Here is a 20,085-nt window from a genome sequence, read left to right as displayed (position 1 = left end):
ACAACCTGAAATCAAACAAGAAATTAGCCTTGGATTATTTGGGAGTGTTGTATTGCATACAACAGGCTAGCTCTCAAACTAGCCATCTCTCTTATTCATCCATCTATAAAACAATCCAAATCATAAATTTTGTCTTGAAAAATTTAGTTAAATTTATTAAATTGGTCTGAATTGTTTGGTTAATTTAAAACAGCGGTTCTCAAATTATGTGGTGGGCTTCCCAAGGGAAGTGAGAGTGGTCTGCCTTCCCTTCACTTTCCTCCCTCCTCAGTCATTCTTTCACTTAAAGCAGTGGTCTCCAACCTTTTTAACCACACGATCACTTTTTCAATTTAAGTACAATGTAAGATCTACTTCAAACCCAAATACCTTTGGCCCACTTCATTCCCGCTACTTATTTGAGGCCCTGCCTCTGCTCCACCCCTTTTCCAAGGCCTCACCTGCTCACTCTATCCCCCTTCCTCACTCACTTTCAGTAGGCTGTGGTAGGGGTTGGGATGCAGGCTCTGGTCTTGGGTCAAAGAATTCAGAATGTGGGAGGGGCTCTGTCTTAGCCCAGGATGGGGGATTGGGGTTGAGGTTGGGTCTCAGGGTGCAAGCTCTGGGAAAAAGTTTTGGTGCAGGGGGGACTCACGTCTGGGGCAGGAGGTTGGGTGCAGGAGGTGGTTCAGGGCTGGAACAGGGGTTTAGGAAGCAGGCTCTGGCTGGGCACCATGTAACAGACAGTTTCTGGGTGGTGAAGCAGTGGGGTTAAGGCAGGGTTACTCCTGCCCTGGCCCTGCACCACTCTTGAAAGCAGCTGGCACGTACAGCAAGCAATTGCTCTATGGCACTATGTGCTGCCCTTCATCTACAGGGCACTGAGCCCATAGCTTCTGCTGGCCACGGTTCCCCATTACTGATCAATGGGAGCTGTAGGAGTGGTGTCTGCAGGCAAGGACAGTATGTGAAGACCCCCTGCTCTGCCTTTCTCAGGGGCTGCAAGGACATGCCAGCCATATCCAGGAGCAGTAATTACCACAATGATAATTACTCTAGCCACAACAGGTAAAGCATTTTAGAGCTCACAACCCAAAGAATTAAATTTAAGCATAAGAGAAATGAAAATTATGAAATGCACAAACCAGTCAAAACCCCAAAATACCATACTTTGCAAGCAGTAAAAGAAGTAACAACAATCCCCCACATGTGTGTTGGGTCAGGAGATGAGTGAAGGACAGTGTGTTTGTGAGAATGACAAACAGACACAGACACACACAGTTTTTGAGTGTGACAGATTTGCATTGCGAAGCACCTTCCATCTCCTTTTCTCTGTGCGGAGACAGGGTACAAAAATGGAGGGACACTTTGACAACAGCACCTCCCATACCCTGCACAGCCAGCAGGAGGCTCCCGGGGGGCAGCTCTAAAGCAGGGCTGGAGCAGCATGACGGTGAAGGGGCAACTGAAATGCTAGCGCTTGATAGCTTCCCAGCCAAATTAGTTAGGATCACCTGTCAGAGGCTCCAAGATCTACTGGTAGATCCCGATCTACTGGTTGGTGACCACTGACTTAAAGGCAACAGGTCTCTGATTGTCAGCTGCAGGGTGGCAGTAGCAGTGCAGAAATAAGGGTGACAATGGGGTGCTAAGTGTGCCTTGAGAAATTTCAATTTTCGCATTGTTATCCTTTGGTGCTGCTGCTGGTGTGGCACTGCCTTCAGAGCTGGATGGCTGTGTGTGTACACACCGTAAACAACTACATGCACAAAGAAGGAGGGCAAATCAAATAAGTTTGTGTGTCACTCATTTAAGGTATATTTGCTTAGTAATATATTTATGTTGCATTAAAATATATTTGGATTCATATGATCAAATGAAAGATTCATACGCCTCAAAATATTAAATTTCTGTTTAATTAGAATCAATTTGAAGCATTATGATCTGAAATTTAAAAAAAATGTAATAGTGACTGAGTTGGTCATTAGTAATTTAAATTTATTAAATATGGTGTTTCTCCAGAAAGTGTCCTTCAGAGATTTTGAAATATAGGTGCACACTAAATAAAAGGGTGAAGTCAGTCTTCAACATATGTGTAAAGTGTTTCAAACCACAGTATCTGTTCTGGCAAAGAGAAAAGGGATGCACTGGAATATAAAATACGTGTTCCCAATTATAGAGCTTTTATCTACTAGTTTCTCTCACTTTTGCTAACAAAAATCTTGAAATAAAAGACATTCTTCACTATATGACATTCAAACGTAGAAATTCTTCCTTAACTTTTTTAGCAGCTTTATTATCCTGACACTGTTATGAAGAAAATATGGTCCATTATGTTGCAATAATGTACTTGATCACTCATCTGCAGATGCAGACTATGAACAAAATGATGCCTGCAGTCAACATTTTATTTGTTCACCATCTATCTTAAACAATTGTTTGCATTGCATGTCTGTTCCTGCCTCTCACTTTCATTATTCAATCACTAGCACATTGAGAAATTTAGCTGTGTTTGCAGTGTTGTAAGTAAATAAGTTCCTGATCATAGCATGTTATTTTGCCCTGCCCTCAAACATACCAACTTGCTTCCCCTGTTGCAAAACACTTGTTGCTAGGAAACACAGCCTACAGCTTGACAACAATTTTAAAACAACTTTGGTTTGTTCCTTACTGAACTTTATATCGCCAGCATGCAATAATGGATACAAGTGGTTGTTAGTGTATCTGTGTGTTTATAAACTCCTTGAAAATGACTGACCCTTTGTAACAAGAATGTCCTTGCCATTCAGTTAACTACTGGTTGCAGTTGATGATAGAAAAAATATGGAAAATGATTTTTACAATACAGCTGATTGATGACTTTTACCAAAACTGAAGCTGTATCAGATTCTATTTTTTATACTTAGCAATCTTGTGACATTGTGTCATAATTTACATTTGCAGCTGATGTGACCAGCTTCAATAGTACATACTGGCATAGTGTGATGTAAGAATTAATGTGACTATAACAAGTGTATTCCAAACAAATCCCCTGATTACATGAAAAGGCAAGTTACTTTACAGATGACTTAATTTTATAACCATATCTGAAAACTGTGCAGAGTGCCATTATCTATAATCTCAGCAATACTCATGATAATCCTGGCTGCAAAAGCTACAGGCAGGATCGCTGCAGATAATAGTACTGCAGCTATGTGGGTAGAATTCACTAGAACCTCCAAGCGGCTCATGTGGGGACAAAAGCTAAGTGCAGGGAGGTGAACTATCTAAAAACAGTTTATTTTAAACACCTCTCAATTGTTTTCCCACTAGGAAGCAGCACAGACAATATAATCTGTTTTTTCATGAAAGCCATACCAATCTCCTAAATGGACTAGCATGAATTAGAAAAGAAGGAAGCTGCTAATTCAAACCAATCTTTTAAACACACACAGGAATGAAACATCTTGTAGGCAGTGTTGCCTCTGTATATAATTTGTTTCTTGTATGTGGTTTATACCTCTTTCAAATTCATCTCTCTGTATTGTTGTTCTTTACCAAGATAGGTAAAATTAAAGTAATACTGACTAAGTCTATTATGCGGCATTTTACATGAAAGCATGCTGCCTGTTTACAGTTTAGCTATGGTCTACACAACAAAGAATGGTCCACATAAGGCAGTTTACACCGACCAAATAACATGAGCAGCCACACTACAGTGTTCCATGTGCCGATGTAACTTGCCTGCTACATCGACTTCATAACTCCACCTTCATGAGAGAGGTAGTGCTTAAGCTGACACAGGTGATTCCAAGGCAGAGTAGATACTCTTGCTCATCTTGACTTAAGTGGCCTCTAGAAAGTGTCCCATTGTGACTACTCTGGTCACTGTTTTCAACTCACTGCCCAACAGCCAGATACACAAAAACAAGTCCCTCCCTTATTAAAAAGCTATTTTGAATATTCATTTCTGGTTTGCTTGGTGTGGAGTGTTTATATGGCAATTGCCCAGCTAAGCATGCTGGCTACATGCTCAAATGCATTCCTGCCTGGTGTACAACAGAAGATGGTAGACCTCTTCGGGAAAAGAGGCTGTGCAGGCACAGCTCTTCAGTTTCCTTTTTACCTTCCATAATGGTCATTGGGAGTGTCTTCTCTCTCTTGCCACAGCAAGGGATCCCCAGAGGACAATCTCTCTGTAGTTTACAGTGTGGAGTTTTAAGGAGTTACCATATGTCTCTATTGCGCTCCCCCCCATGTTCTTTCCTGTGTTTGGGGGCATGCCTCATTCTCAAGGGTTTAAACCATTGGGTCCTGCCACAAGTCTATGCCAAGAGGAGACTGCCACGAGTCCTGTTTAAAGTGCTTGGGAGAAGGCCATCACACTGACAGATGCAAGATCTGTAAAGGTTTCCATCCAAGAACTAAAAAAGAGAGGGACTTCAAACTGAAATTGCTCCTCACTGAGGCAGCTCTTCATCCCCCACTGGCATAGACCACAGTGGACCCAAAACCTAGCATTTAGTGCAGAACACATCAGGCTCAGTGAGAGAAGTTTTGGTGCCAAGGAAGGACGATGGGTGTAGAGACCCTTAGCAGTGTCATTCCCTGGTACCAAAGACTTCTTCCAGAGCAATTGCTTGGCACTGCTCACATTCACCAGAATTGAACAAGAGGCCTAAGATGACCAATAAAGGACATTCACCCACGTCCAGAGTAGCAGTGTGTTACCAGTGCTGGGATACTTAGCCCCTGCTCCAACTAAACCAGCACTGTCAACAGTAATTTCACAGTGAGATCCATCGAGTGCTGTATTGGTGGACCCCTCTTGCACAGGAGAGCCACATGGTGGATCTGGACATTCCCTCCATCTCCATGGCTGTGTCTAGACTGGCAAGTTTTTCCAGAAAATCATCTGCTTTTCCGGAAAAACTTACCAGCTGTCTACACTGGCCGCTTGAATTTCCGGAAAAGCACTGACGATCTCATGTAAAATCATCAGTGCTTTTCCGGAAAAACTATGCTGCTCCCGTTTGGGCAAAAGTATTTTTCCGAAAGACTTTTGCGCAAAAGGGCCAGTGTAGACAGCATAGAATTGTTTTCTGCAAAAAAGCCCCAATCGTGAAAAAGGAAATCGGGGCTTTTTTGAGGAAAAGCGCGTGTAGATTGGTTACAGACTCTTTTCCGCAAAAAGTGCTTTTGTGGAAAAGCATCCTGCCAATCTAGACGCACTTTTCCGAAAATGCTTTTAACGGAAAACTTTTCCGTTAAAAGCATTTCCGGAAAATCATGCCAGTGTAGACGTAGCCCATGTGTTTGAGGTGGCCTAGGACCTCATAGCAATGACAGCTTCGCAGTTCCCTGCACCACTTTCTAGCACCCCAGAGAGGCATTATGCCTTCCAAGAGCAAACTGGCTATGATGTAGCACTGATTGCCTTCCCCTTTGCACTGCTATTGGGCACTCTCTCACTCTCCATGGTTTGAGTCATCTTCGGATTTGGAGGTGAAGACATGCGTTTTGACACCCCGCCCCCCAAAACAGCACTGATAGAGGCTAGGGAAGGGACAGTCAATCTCCATGATGATCCCTGGCCTTAGCAGAGTGGCCCTTCTGTACTCTATGGGCCAGGTTTGAGGTCTACATCAGTTGTCTCAGAAAAACCTGAAATCTTCTGTGGCTTGGGGACCATGACAAAGATCCAAGACAGGCACCAAGATGGTGCTGAGGCTGGTGCTGAGAATGGGGCCAGTGCTTCCCTGGTAGCATGTATAAAACATCGGCACAGGGTGATTCCTGCAAACTGGAGGGACATGAGTACCTGGCTCCAGCACTGGTGCCACCTTCATCCTCCCACAACAATGACGTGGTGTCTGCAAAACTGCCATCTATGGACAAGAGAACACATAAGGAGCTACTCAGGAGAGCAGATCAGAACCTGGGACTCCAGGCAGAGGAGACTGACCCTACAGTGAACATCCTGACACCAGAAGGTACTTTGGGGATAGTAATAGCCCAATTAGACTGTCCAAAACACTAGTAAGACTCTATAGCAGATCTCTGCTCCCAGCCTTCATCTGCCTGGTAATTCTATCTCTTTTCTGCATGGTTTTCTGAGAAGCAATCACATTTTCCTGTCACAACCAAACCCTTACCTTGCTTTAAGTTATGATAAGAGGAAGCTGTATACACACAGCAGCAGACAGACTCTCGCAAATGTATAGTAGAATAAGAAAATACAGGAGCATGACTTTTGCAGATATTGATTAGAAAACTCATTACGTGAATGACTAAATGCTCCACTGAACAAATCAGCATGCAGTATGGAGAGTTACAAAGTTACAGTTACAGCAATTATGTCTAAAGCACAATGTCAAAGGGTATGTGAAAATTACACATTGTGAATGTGCATTGAACAGCGTATTACTGTAGGGCCCAGTGCTACAAAGAGCCGAGCACCTTCCGTCCAAAGAACTCCATACATGCAGATAAGGCTGGCACACTGTAGAGGCCATCTTGGTGGACACTCTGTGTACTCAGGTTACCTGTGAGAAACAGTATGTCAATCACTATTCATCTGTTTGGAGTTCTTTGGAAACATAACTGAAAAAATAAAGAGGGCTTTGTTTAAAATAGGAACATTTTTCAGAAACATTTTTGCATTTATGCATGTGTTTGTTACCTTCAAAAATTCTTAAAAAATACAGTAAACATTTAAATTCAGAGCTGCAATCTGTATGCAAAGAGGAAGCCTGGCTCTGTTACTGGTAAAGCAACAAAAACAGGACATCTAAATGCAGATATTATTATACACATCCTTCGCATTTTTCCTTTTTTTGCTCTCAGTCATGGAGATTTTTGTTATATAAAACCAAATACCTACATATGTAATAACATTCAGTTATGGTTAGCATCTCTGGAAAAAAATTGCTGTTAGAATAAAACAGTATATATTAGATTAAATTAAGATTTCAACAGAATATCAGTGAACTCAGTCTTTGGCATTTTTGCTATCTTAAGAATCTCTGGAAAATAAATTGGATTCTTCTTGATAATTCAGAGAAAGGTAAATCAGTTAACACAGAGAGCTGTCAGTCACTGGAAAATGTTCGTGCTTCTTTTAGTGCAGGGGGAGAGAATCCAAGTGCTTCATATCAAAGACAATAAGCCTCAACAGGAACATTGTGATAATCTCCTCTCCCACACTCCCATCTTGGGCCTGATCTACTCCTCCCTCTGAAATACACATGGGAGAGGGAAAGGTCCCTTGTATGAAGTTTTGTAGAGACCATTCTTTGCAGGCTGTTCTCGCCTTTTCCTCCAGCTCCCATAGACTATATATAAACCAAAAGAGCCCAAGAACCTCAATGCCACTCCTCTTGCTCCCTGAAAAAACAGCTTTCTATTGATGATCCTCTGGAGCGAGTGTTTTCTCAGCATGTTTGGGATCCACAGAATACTTCATGCAGTCAGAATCTGTACTTTATTTTCACTAATTTTTCCATTCCAGCTAGGGTGGGTGGGTGGAGGAAGAGCAGGAGAAGGGGAGAAGTTGTGTACCCATCTCTCAGGCCACCACATTTCCAGCTGAGGACCATGGCTAAGGAAAAGCATTCTGCACATCCAGGGTAAGGGAGCACAATGTTATGAGCTGACCATGTCACCCCTTTGTAATTCCTTCTCTAGTCTAGAGATGTAACAGTGTAGTTGTTTAACTGATTAACCGATAAGCAAAAGCTTATAGGTTAATGCTATAGACTACACACATTATCCCCTTCCCCCCCACTAGTAAATTTTTTAACTGGCTGGCCAGCAGCCTGGCTCAGCCCTGGCTCACCCTGTGTCCAAGACCTACCCCGCTGTGGCTCTGCAGGCAGCCTGGCTCAGTTCCAGCTTATGCTGGATGCAGGAGCTCAGACCCCCACTAGACAGGGGCTCCTGCCACTCCAAGCTGCTGCCTCTTCATCAGAGGCAGCAGCACAGGGCAACAGGCAGACGGTCCGTGAAATGAGCTAGTTTTTAAACTAGTACCTCTCATGGACCTCATGGATCAGCTTGCGCCTGGCACCCTGCACTGCTACGTCTAATACAGAGGCAGCAGTGCAGAGTGGCAGGGTGCTCCTCGGGAGCGGGGCTGCTGGCCCTGCTCCCTGGGACTATAGAATAGTCGACTAACCAATAAGAATTCATGAGGTTGACTATTCAATAACCAATATTTAACATCCCTACTCCCACAGAAATATATCTCACACCTGTTTTGGATATCCAACATTTAGATATCAGAGGGGTAGCTGTATTAGGCTGAATCTGCAAAAGCGGCAAGGAGCCCTGTGGCACCTTATAGATTAACCGAAGTGTTGGAGCATAAGCTTTTGTGGGCAAAGACCCACTTCGTCAGATGTATGTAGTGGAAATTTCCAAAGGCAGGTATAAATATGCAGGCCAGGATCAGGTTAGAGATGATGAGGTGGATCCAATCAGGGAGGATGAGGCCCACTTCTAGTAGCTGATCTGAAGGTGCGAATACCAAGAGAGGAGAAGCTGCTTTTGTAGTCAGCGAGCCATTCGCAGTCTTTGTTTAATCCTGAGTTGATTGTGTCAAACTTGAAGATGAACTGTAGCTCAGCAGTTTCTCTTTGAAGTCTGGTCTTGAAGTTTTTTTCCTGCAGGATGGCTACCTTTAGATCTGCAATCGTGTGTCCAGGGAGACTGAAGTGCTCCCCTACAGGATATTGCCATTCCTAATATCTTGCCATTCTTAATATCTGATGTGTGTCCATTTATTCTTTTACATAGGGACTGTCCAGTTTGGCTGGGGCATTGTTGGCATATATTACGTTAGTAGATGTGCAGGAGAATGAACCAGTGACAGTATGGCTGATCTGGTTAGGTCCTGTGATGGTGTTGCTGGTGTATATACGTGGGCAGAGTTGGCACCGAGGTTTGTTGCATGGATTGGTTCCTGAATTATTATGGTGCGGTGTATAGTTGCTGGTGAGCATATGCTTCAGGTTGGCGGGTTGTCTGTGGGCGAGGACTGGCCTGCCTCCCAAGGCCTGTGAAAGTGAGGGATCATTATCCAGGATGGGTTGTAGATCACTAATGATGTGTTAGAGAGGTTTTAGCTGAGGACTGTAGGTGACGGCCAGTGGAGTTCTGTTGGTTTCTTTCTTGGGCTTGTCCTATAGCAGGAGGCTTCTGGGTCCTCTGAGAGGAGATCTTGGAGCCTCTGAGAGGTGATCCTGACCAGTTTGGCCAAGGGTATGTCTACACTACAAAGTTAATTTGAACTAACAGACGTTAGTTCGAATTAACTTTGATAGGCGCTACACATGCAAACGCTAGTTCGAACTTAATTTGAACTAGCGGAGCGCTTAATTTGAACTAGGTAAACCTCATTCTACGAGGACTAATGCCTAGTTCAAATTAACTAGTTCAAATTAAGGGCTGTGTAGCCACTTAATTCGAACTAGTGGGAGGCTAGCCCTCCCCAGCTTTCTCTGGTGGCCACTCTGGGCACCACCAGGGAAACTCGTCTGCCCCCCTCCCGGCCCCAGAGCCCTTAAAGGGGCACGGGCTGGCTACGGTGCCCGTGCCAGGTGCAAGCCTGCCAGCACCCAGTCAGAAGACCCTGCACCTGGCACGGCTCGAGCCAGCCACCCGCTGCCACCCAGCCCTCCGCCTCTTCCCGGGACCAGGCTGGTGGCTCCCAGGAGCCTGCCCAGGTCCGCAAGAGGTGGGCGCCCGCCTGGTCCAGTGCAGACATCGTGGACCTCATACACAACCTCTGCACTAGGCACAGGAAAGTGGCCATCTAGGGCAGGATAGCTGCCTGCCTGGCCACCCAGGAGCAGGTTTGCATGAAAATCAGGGTGGTCCAGTGAGACCCCCGACCCTGAGCCCTGAGCTTAGAATGGCCGTACTGGGTCAGACCAAAGGTCCATCTAGCCCAGTAGCCTGTCTGCCGACAGCGGCCAACACTAGGTACCCTGGAGGGGATGGACCGAAGACAATGACCAAGCCATTTGTCTCGTGCCATCATCTCCAGCCTTCCACAAACAGAGGGCAGGGACACCATTTCTACCCCCTGGCTAATAGCACTCCATGGACCCAACCTCCATGAATTTATCTCACTTCTCTTTAAACTCTGTTATAGTTCTAGCCTTCACAGCCTCCTGCAGCAAGGAGTTCCACAGGCTGACTCTTTGCTTTATGAAGAAGAACTTTCTGTTATTAGTTTGAAGCCTGCTACCCATTCATTTCATTTGGTGTCCTCTAGTCCTTCTATTATGGGAACTAATGAAGAACTTTTCTTTATGCACCCTTTCCACACCACTCATGCTTTTATAGACCTCTATCATATCCCCCCTCAGTCCCCTCTTTTCTAAGCTGAAAAGTCCCAGTCTCTTTAGCCTCTCTTCATATGGGACCTGTTCCAAACCCCTGATCATTTTAGTTGCCCTTCCCTCTCCCACCCTCTCTCTTCCCCTCTCCCACCTCCTTTTCCCAGTCTCCCCGAGTTTTGTTCAATAAAGAGAGTTTCTATTTTTGAACACACGTGTCCTTTATTTTGTACATCAGGAAGAGGGGCTAGTGAGGGGTAAGTGGAAGGAAGTGAGGGAGGAACGGGGTACGAGCCCCCTGCAGCCCCCCGATTGACCCCTCCCCGGATGGCAGCCTGCGGCAAGTGCAGCCGGGCTGATGGCCGAGTGCTGTGATGTGCCGAGTGTGGGCACTCAGGGCACTCCAAACCAGGACTGCTTTGCAAGCGGGGAACCCCTGAGAACTGTCTGTCCGGGGTGGGGGCCGGGTCCCTTTAAGCACAGCCCTCGGCTAGCCTGAGACAGCAGCTCCATGCTCTAAGTCCTAATCTGATGCCCTGCCGGCACTGCTTCCGGCCAGCCTTAACCTCGGTTTAGGGTCCACTCAATGTGTACATGCTAGTTCGAATTAGCAAAATGCTAATTCAAACTAGTTTTTAGGTCTAGACGCGTTAGTTCAAATTAGCTTAGTTTGAATTAACTAATTCGAATTAAGTTAGTTCGAATTAGTGCTGTAGTGTAGACATACCCCAAGAGTCTATCAAGTGCCAGCACTTCAGCTGCCTCCACCCCTACTGCTGCGCATCTTCTGCCCTTTGCTTTGGAGCTGCCTCCACGCACCCCTGGGAGCCTCCTGTTTGCTGTGCAGGGCAGGGGAGGGAGAAGAGGGGTGCTAACGTCAAGGTGCCCCCCTCCCACCCGGTATCCTATCCCCACACAGCAGAGAGGGGAAATAACAGGGCTTGGGAGGTAGGGAGTCTGCTGGCTGCTTTGGGGAGTGGTGCAGGGCTAGGGCAGGGATGAGCCCTAGGAGCCACCTGAGGTAAGCAATGCCTAGCTGCAGCCTACATCCTGAAATCCTACCAGTCATGAATCCCCTCCTGCTCTCCAAGCACCTGCTCTAGCGCCGGGCATCCCTGCATCCAAACACCCTCTTAGAGCCTGCACCTAGAACCCTTTGGTACCCCAACTGCCTGCCCCAAGCTCAGCTCAGAACCCCTCTCTCAATCCAAATCCCTTAACGCAAAACCAGAGCCTACACCGCAGCCCTCTGCCCAAACCTGGTGAAAGTAAGGGAAGATGGGGGAGGAAGGGAGGATGGAGTGAGCAGTGGTGAAGCCTTGGAAAAGGGGCACAAAGGAGGCAGGGCCAGGGTATTTGGGTTTCAGGTAGATCTTGGGTTGCACTTAAATTCACAAAGTGATCTCATGCTTAAAAAGGCTGGAGACCACTGTCTTAGGTTGACTTACTGTGGTAGTGTTGACACAGTCTTATTCATTAATACACCAAAAAAGCACCATTTATTTCACAGGTACTTTCCTACACATCCAACTGGTTAGAAACTCTTTAGCTAAAACATCAAAATCATGTGAAAGTGTTTCCTTTTAAAAACATACTGCCAACTCATTTTATTTATGTTCTTTTACGAGTCACCATTTTGTGTGTGAATATAAGTACTGGCAAAAGACAGTGTAGATAAAATTATGTTCTTTAAATTAAATACTGAAAATAGTATTATGCAGTTTATGTTTGCTGCCTAAGAAAGTCAAACCACAGAACTGATGCAAGTCAGTGGTTAAGCAACCGGAACCAGAGTTTGCTGAAGTGTAAAACCAGCATGAGAATATATTCTAAATTGCTGTTTATTCAATTAGTTGAGCTTAAGAACTAGTTAATTCAAACTTAAGAAACCAAAGATGAGTTGAAAACCCGAGGAACCTGTTTTCCTTTTCCAATCTATGGTTACGTCTAGACTGCAGGCTTCTTTCGGAAGAAGCTTTTCTGGAAGAGATCTTCTGGAAAAGCTTCTTTCAAAAGAGAGCGTCCACACTGCAAAGTTTATTGAAAAAATGATCTGCTTTTTCGAAAGATAGCGTCCACACTGACTAGATGCTAAGTCGCATTTAAGTTGTGATTACTATGGATGGAGTGGCCACCAGGGCACCTGTGCTTTTTCCTGGAGGCCTCTTCTTTCGACCCCCCGCCCCTTTCCTGTCCACACATGCCTTTTTCTGAAAGAGCTCTTTTGGAAAAAGGCTTCTTCCTCGTAGAAAGAGGTTTACCGCTGTCGGAAAACCTCCTGCGTTTTCAGCTTTCTGTCGAAAGAACACAATTGCAGTGTGGTCGTAAATGTAGTTTTTCCAGAAAAATGGCTGTTTTCCCAGGAAAAACTCTCCAGTGTACCTCTGAATAAAAACTAGGTGTGAGAGGATGTTAGCTCCAAAATCTTGAAGAATATAGTGACCAGAAATGACCAGTTTTATTTACTAATTAGAGATAGTTCTTTTGTTAATAAAAACATGTTTTGGTAAACCTTTTAAATATACCCATCACATTTAAGATAGCATTGTTTAATAAAAAGTTAAAATGCTGTTTGTGATTTAATTGATTTTGAATTTCAATCAAAATATATACGTAAAATTACTTTAATAAATAAGAACTGCATCATTTATTACTTTTTGAAATAAAAAATAAAAATAAAGAATCTGTATAAATGTAAGTAAAGCCATATAATTGCTTAAATAAATGTGATCAGAGGTAGAATATCCCCTTACTTAGCAAAAAGCAGCACTGCATTTAGTGTAAAGGTAATATTTAGTTTCTGTATTTTTCATGGTTACCAAACAATGAGAATCACTTTTTTTTTTTTTTTAGAAAAATAACTAAAGTGTACAGATAGCAAAACAATTTCAGAATGATTTAAATTAAGGTTTCCTGTTTGCTGATTTAAATCATGATGAAAATCAATCCACACTGGTGAATGATGCCCACTGACAGCCCTAGAGGCTGAAAACCTCTATCCACAGAACAAGAACTGTTCAGAGTTAGCTACAATGCAAGCTCCACTCCACACTACCAATAATGTACTCCTTTACCATTAGCTAAATTAAAAAGGTAAATTGATAATGTCAGATTTTTAGAAAAATACTACGATTAACATTGAACAGTTCAAAAGGAACTATTGAAATCTAGTCAACTGAAAAGGTTTAATAGTATTTTAGGTATTACATCTGCCAATTTTGATGGATTCACAATAATATTTTCCCACTATAAAAATTTTTTTCATTCCCTCACAGCTGCCTTCCATAACCATCAGAGGAAAATGGCTGACTAAGGGGAAACAAACTCATTAGACAGAAAATTTTATCAAATATACAAAGCAAAGAAAATTTGTCTCTCCTTTGCTTACAGTAGTCTTAGCTGTTTAATAGTTGTGATGGGGTGAGCAGCCCACAAGGGTCTGGCAAGAGCTGGGTGGAGCCAGATGGGTCCATGCTGCTATTGTGGCTACAGGCCAGGCACAGTGGTACTGGGACATGTTTTAGAGTGGGGATGCTGCAGCTGTGCTCCGTTTTCCCCCAATCTGCGCCCCTTAATGAACTCTAGAGTCTGGGCTGGGAACAGGGCCATAGCTCCAGGATATGGGGATGTGGACATGGGTAAAAGGGCCAAAGCTGGGGGTGAGGGTGGAGCTACCAGCTGGGGCCAGGAGAAGATAAGGAGGGATTGAGTGACCTGGCCAGAGGGCCAAGCCATGGACTAGAAGAGGCAACACTGTGCACAAGAGAGGCCCCATACAAATATGGGTGGAGAAACTACTATGGAGGATGCAGCACAAGACAGAGCTAATACCCAGAGTGACCAGCATATAGTGCCATGAGTAGAGAAGGAAACTGATCACAAGTACATAAAAAATGTTAAAAAGTAATACATTTTTAAATTGCATTCCATCAAACTATGACTTTTATAGTTAGTTTTTCTAGGGATCACAGAATAACGTGTGGTCATTTTTCAGTATGATTTAGGGCTTCTTCCTGCACATAATGAAGTCAATGACAGAGCTTTCATTTACTTTAATGGTGCAGGATCAAGGTCTTGCTGCGTATTTTAAGATACAGACTTAGTTCATCAGGATTTACCCCATCAGAGCGTAATTTTAAAGGAGGTCAAATTTGGAGCATCAATTATTTTTATAAGCCTAACCGCATTTCATACTGTTTTGGGCACCACATCAAGAGCAGCTTAATTTTTGGCAGTGGTACTTACCAACTTTTGGCCAAAAGCCACATTAAGACTGAGAAACTACCAAGGGCTGTATTCATAAAATTCCCTGCCAAAACCTTTTGGCTGGCCTCGAGAGCTGTCTGTGCACCATACTGATAATTGCATAGCATCATATGTTGAGATGTCACAGTAGCTATGTGGTCTCCAAAATGGTCATACGTTGGATTGTGACTTTTAAAAGATGCTTAAAAAAGGGAAAACAATGTAAACTATATTGGTGGACTACAGCATAGACCACAAAAAAAGGAGGAAGGGATAGAAATGATCTGCAATACTAAGGATTTACTGATTCTTAAGAAGGGTTGTTTTGGCAACATGAAATTACCCATTTTTAATTGTGATTTCTGTTATCTGCTCCAATTCAGAAAACAGAATGTTTCCTTATACAAGCAAATCCATATATTTGAATTCAGCTCTATTTAAAGTAATTTTTTATTAAAAAACAAACAAACCCAAAACCTGTAGTCGAGCTATTCTACCGGTAAGAATTCAGAAGCCAATGCAGCATAGAGCTTCCCTTTCTGTAGTTCATATCTGGGCGGCTACTTCATTGATGTTCTATCTATTACCATCCCTAAGCAGCCAAGACTTTGATCTTTCAAGTTATTTTGATTCTATGGGCCTTGTATGGAAGAGATACTGGATGTGCACTGTTTTTTTCTCTCATCTATACATCGCCTTACTGACAAAGCAGAGTCCCTGATTAACACTAGTTAATTTTGCCTGGCAAGTACACATACATAGACTCTTCTGTGCCAGCTAGTTTGACTAACACAGTGCATGAAATTATAATATCTAATCATTCTATGGACTTTTTAAAAAAGGAAATTCTTAATAGGACTGCAATAAAGTTTCTCAGTACATAAAACCTATCAATGGAAGTAGTGATATTTTGCTAGGTACATTGTACTGCAACAGATATTGCTATCAGAGAGGTCAGTACTATTATAGTCATTTTAAAGAATCATTAATGCATTACATCCTAGTATAGACTATTGGATTTTCAGGTCTCATATAATCAAAGAGCTGTTCTTTTGAAAGTTCGCTTTTGGGGCAACATCTCCAACCCCAGACTCTTGCTGAATTAACTATTTACATTTTAAGTATTTTAAAAATTAAAAACAATGCATATGTATATATCCTAATGAGCCCCACGTAAATTACACTATTTCACATAAGTGCTTTGGGCAGCATCCATGAATTTACAGCCTCAGTGTTCAATACACTTCTGATAACAGTGCATTTGTTGTCATTGCCAAGTAGATGGCTTACTAATGGATTGCTCTGCTCAGCTGTAATATCTGATGAGCAGTACATGATTGTATATAAGCAGACTCTCTTCCAGTTCAAATGCTTTATGTGAACAAATGTGGCTCTTGGGTATGAAAACTTCCATTTGACATTCCAACTCTTCACTAATAGAGCTTTTTCCTTCAATCCTTTACTTTGCTAAGCCAGTTCTTAACAATGAAGCAAAACTGTCTTTCATAAGGCAACTTCAGGGTTTTGAATTGTAAAGGCTAAACTATTTTCTAAAAGCCAAATTTCTTGAAGCACTGCAATGCTATAAAGAAAAAAGGCACCATTTCTATTTTAAACAAATCCCTGAAATGTGTATTAAAAGGCCAAATGTAAGTTAAAACATATATACACACTAATATTAGGGCTTGAGAAAAAGCTGCGCATGTTGTGATCTATGTTGTTTTATAAATTTCTGGAGATATCTGTCAAGAACATATTAACTAAAGTGCAAAACTCAATTCAGCCTTAACCATAGGGTCATGATTAGCATCTTCATAACAATTGGTACCCTTTTTGGCACTCTTAGCAGAGAGACCAAGATGATTAAACTATTCTCTCTTGTTGTTAAGTCCAGGAGAGGGAAAGGGTTAGTATAATAATCTGTATGATCATAGCAACTAGAAGCCCCCATCCAGGACCCCTCCTTGGAATAGGTGCTCTACATACACAGTACAAAAAGACAGTAATTGCCTCAAAGAGCTTACAGTCCAATTATAAAACCAGAGACTGACAGACAGATGGTGGAAAACAATGAGACAATATTGGTTAGCATGATAGGCAGTGGTATCAGCACATTTCCAGCCTAGCCATTTAATTTTTTATAAGCATCATGGAAAAGCTGAGTTTGAAGGAAGGATCTGAAGGTAGATTATCAGTTAGCTTTCTGGATGTTTAGGGGAACTCCCCTGATGCATGAGGGACTGCCTGGGGATGGGAGGTGGGAACACATGCAGGTAACAGAGGCTGGCATCACAGACCATTTGTGAGGAGGGGAAGTCCTCCCAATAATGACTTGATGATGATAGGTAGGGCACTATAGGCTGTGAAGGGCCTCAAAAGTGAATACAATTATCTTATATGTTATGTGCCATAAAAGGAGGAGCTTGTGGAAGGATGCAAAGAGAAGGGTGACAGGGTTATAAAGCAAGCATTTTGATATTAGCAGGACAGGATTGCATTTGTCAAGCATAGCGAGAAGGACACAAGGTGACAAGAGCCTTAGCTGAGAGTTTTAGCTGCAGGGATGGATAATAAAGAAGGCTGTATCTTAAGAGATATTATGCAGAAAAAAATCTGAAAAATTAAAATGTCTGGATGTGAGGCCCAAGAGAGAGGCCTTAGTTAAGGATGATACCTAGGTTATTGGTCTGATAGACAAGCCAGTATGGTAGAGTTCACAGTAATGAAGAAAGGAAGGAGTGAGGATGGTGTTGTGGGGAGGACATGAAGAGAATTTAAGAACTTGGTTTTAACCACGCTGAGTTGCAGCTGATGGCTAGATGAGGCAATATCAGACACACAGGCCATGATTTTAGATTCTATCAACCTTGCCATAACTTTTTTTTATGGATAATCAAAGGATAATCACATTCATTAGCACTTTCCTCACATTTATCTATTCTTAAATTAAATACATTTTAAAAACATATTGCCAATGTTCTGATGGACTGTAAAAAGGCAAGAACAAAATCAAATAATATAGAAGCAAGAATCATATGGCTGAAGCACAGAACTTGAAATGAAAAGTGTCTACATCCAATCTGACCCTAGGCAAGAGACAGCCTCTCTGTATCTCAGTGTCACCATTTTTATAAATAATACTTATCTACCTCAGTTTTAAGGATAGTTGACCCTTACTGATTTAGTATTTTAAGTATATCGAGCTTCTTGGGTGAAATGTCAATGTAAGAGTGCAAAATAGTATAGTCGATTAACTGATTAACCTCTAAGCAAAATCTTATGGGTTAATCCTATAGACCCGTGGTCACCAACCTGTTGATCGCGAGGCGTTCCAGGCCCCTCATTTCCCCCCACCCCTAAGAAGACCCACTATCTACCTCCAGCGACAATGGAGGTAGTGGCAGCTTCCCGCAGGGTGGATGGAAGTTCTGCAGCTGCACATCACTTCTGGGGGTTTTGGAAATGCGCTGGCTGCTTCCTTGCCCCAGGTCTGTGGCATGCCGGGAACTTACCGGGTGAGTCCCAAGAGGTGCGTGCTGGGACTTCCCTACTCTGCGGGAGGGGGAAGTAGGGCCCAGAGGGTGTGTGCAATGGGGGCTTTCCATCTCTACGGGAGGCTCAAGCTGGCCCCTAACTGGGCTTCCTTCCTCCATGGGGGGGAGGAAGGTTGGCCCCGAGGGGGTGCACGATGGGGGCTACCCTGCTCTGTGGGAGGAGGGAGTCAGGCCCGGAGGAGGAAGTGGGGCAATCCTGAGAGGAGGCGGGTGCAGGGGACTGTCTGCCCCCATTGGTCCCCTGCCCCAGAACCCTGCCCCCATGGCACCCTGTTCCCTCTCCCCTACCCCCAGCCATAGAATTCTGTCCCCTGCTGCAGAACCCTGTCCCCTACCCTCCCGGCACCCTGTTCCCTCTCCCCTGCCTCCAGCTGCAGAACCCTGCCCCCACTGGCTCCCTGCCCCCTGACACAGAACCCTGTTCTCTCTCCCCTGCCCCCAACCACAGAACCCTGCCCCCACTGGCACCCTGTTACCTGTTCCAGCACACCCACTAGCACACTTCCCCTGCTGCCCCACGATGTCCCCTGCTCCCATCAGCACAGTTGGGGCCACATTAGTGAGGCTTGGGGGGTGGGCTGGAGGAAGGCTTTTTTGTTTTTGCATCTCACTTGTGTGGCCCCAGCTGGCTTTTCTGTGGGTCAGTGACCCCTGACTCAAAACAGGTTCCCTTCCCTTCTCATAAAGACAATGTTTAAAGAGAAGCTAGATAATTTCATGGAGGTTAGGTCCATAAAAGACTATTAGCCAGGGGATAGAAGTGGTGTCCTTGGCCTCTGTTTGTCAGAGGCTGGAAAAAGATGGCAAGAGACAAATCGCTGATCATTGTCTTCGGTCCACCCTCTCTGGGGCACCTGGTGCTGGTCACTGTCGGCAGACAGGCTACTGGGCTTGATGGACCTTTGGTCTGACCCAGTACGGCCATTCTTATGTTCTTATGTTCTAATGCAGAAACTTTTTGTGTTTGACATAGTATTTTATTTAAAAATAAAGCCTGGCCAACAAACCCTCAGTTGGGGCCAAGCCCCTATTTGGCCACAGCATCATAACACTCCTGCATTCCACCTTCCCTGAGACCCTAGATCTGAGCCTATCATACACTGGAACCCCCTGCCCTGAGCCCCATATATAGCCCAACCCAATTCCTGAACCCTCACATCCAGAAGTCTGTGGCTTGCTTAGTACCCTAGCCCTACATCTGAACCCAACACTGCCTGGCCTGGCGCCCCCTCCCCGAGCCAGCATCCCCTCCTCCACCTCCTCCTGCATCCAGATTTCCTCCCAGAGCGTACACCTCTCACCCCTTCCCAAACTCCTCATTCCCACCCCAGGGCCTACACATCCTGTCTCAACTGGGTATGGCTAGACTGCTGGAGTTTTTCAGAATTCCGGAGATATCCCAGAAAAACTCTTCTGCATCCAGGTATGCATTTGTTCTTCCACTTTTTTAGAATAGTTGACTGACTGATCAGAATTCATGAGGTTAATCTTCTATTCAATTAATCAATATTTAACATCCCTAGTGCAAAGTGCTATAGTTTTTCCTTAATTTACAGAGACTATGCATTAACATATTTTTTCTATTTGGTTCCTTTAAAGGGATTTGAACTAATGTGTCCCAGCACGCACTTTCACTTTTGAAACAGCTGGCATTCGGAGTAACGCGCCGGCGAGATCATTCTAATGAAGTGTGGGATATTTAAATCCCCGCTTCATTGACTATTTCGAATGCCTGCATTTGCACCCCTAGTTCGAACTAGGGTGCAAGTGTAGACATACCCTATGAGTATGATCATCTTCCATGGGAGTTAAGACCCTCGGGTGGCTGATAAGGCCGATCCTTGAACCACAAGTTCTGTTACAATGAGGACAGATGTTTCCAGGTACAGCAGGAGCCAGTCTTCTAGACTAGAAGCCAGTCTTCCCTTCCTCCTGTGCCTCTTCTCCTCCTCAGCTTGTTGGCAGGCAAAGTCAAAATTCAGGGG

The 20,085-nt window shown here is 44.0% G+C and overlaps 1 protein-coding gene across 6 annotated transcripts in view; it reads right to left on the bottom strand.

Annotated features, from left to right (window-relative positions):
• Positions 1–20,085, bottom strand: part of TTC7B (tetratricopeptide repeat domain 7B) — a 252,974-nt gene that overhangs the window by 5,309 nt on the left and 227,580 nt on the right. The window lies entirely within an intron of this gene.

The sequence above is a fragment of the Pelodiscus sinensis genome, chromosome 5 (assembly GCF_052426305.1).
Source record: "Pelodiscus sinensis isolate ZL-2025 chromosome 5, ASM5242630v1, whole genome shotgun sequence".
Classification (NCBI taxonomy): domain Eukaryota; kingdom Metazoa; phylum Chordata; order Testudines; family Trionychidae; genus Pelodiscus; species Pelodiscus sinensis.
The sequence above is the reverse complement of the archived record's forward strand: the minus strand, read 5'-3'. Positions and strand labels throughout refer to the sequence as shown.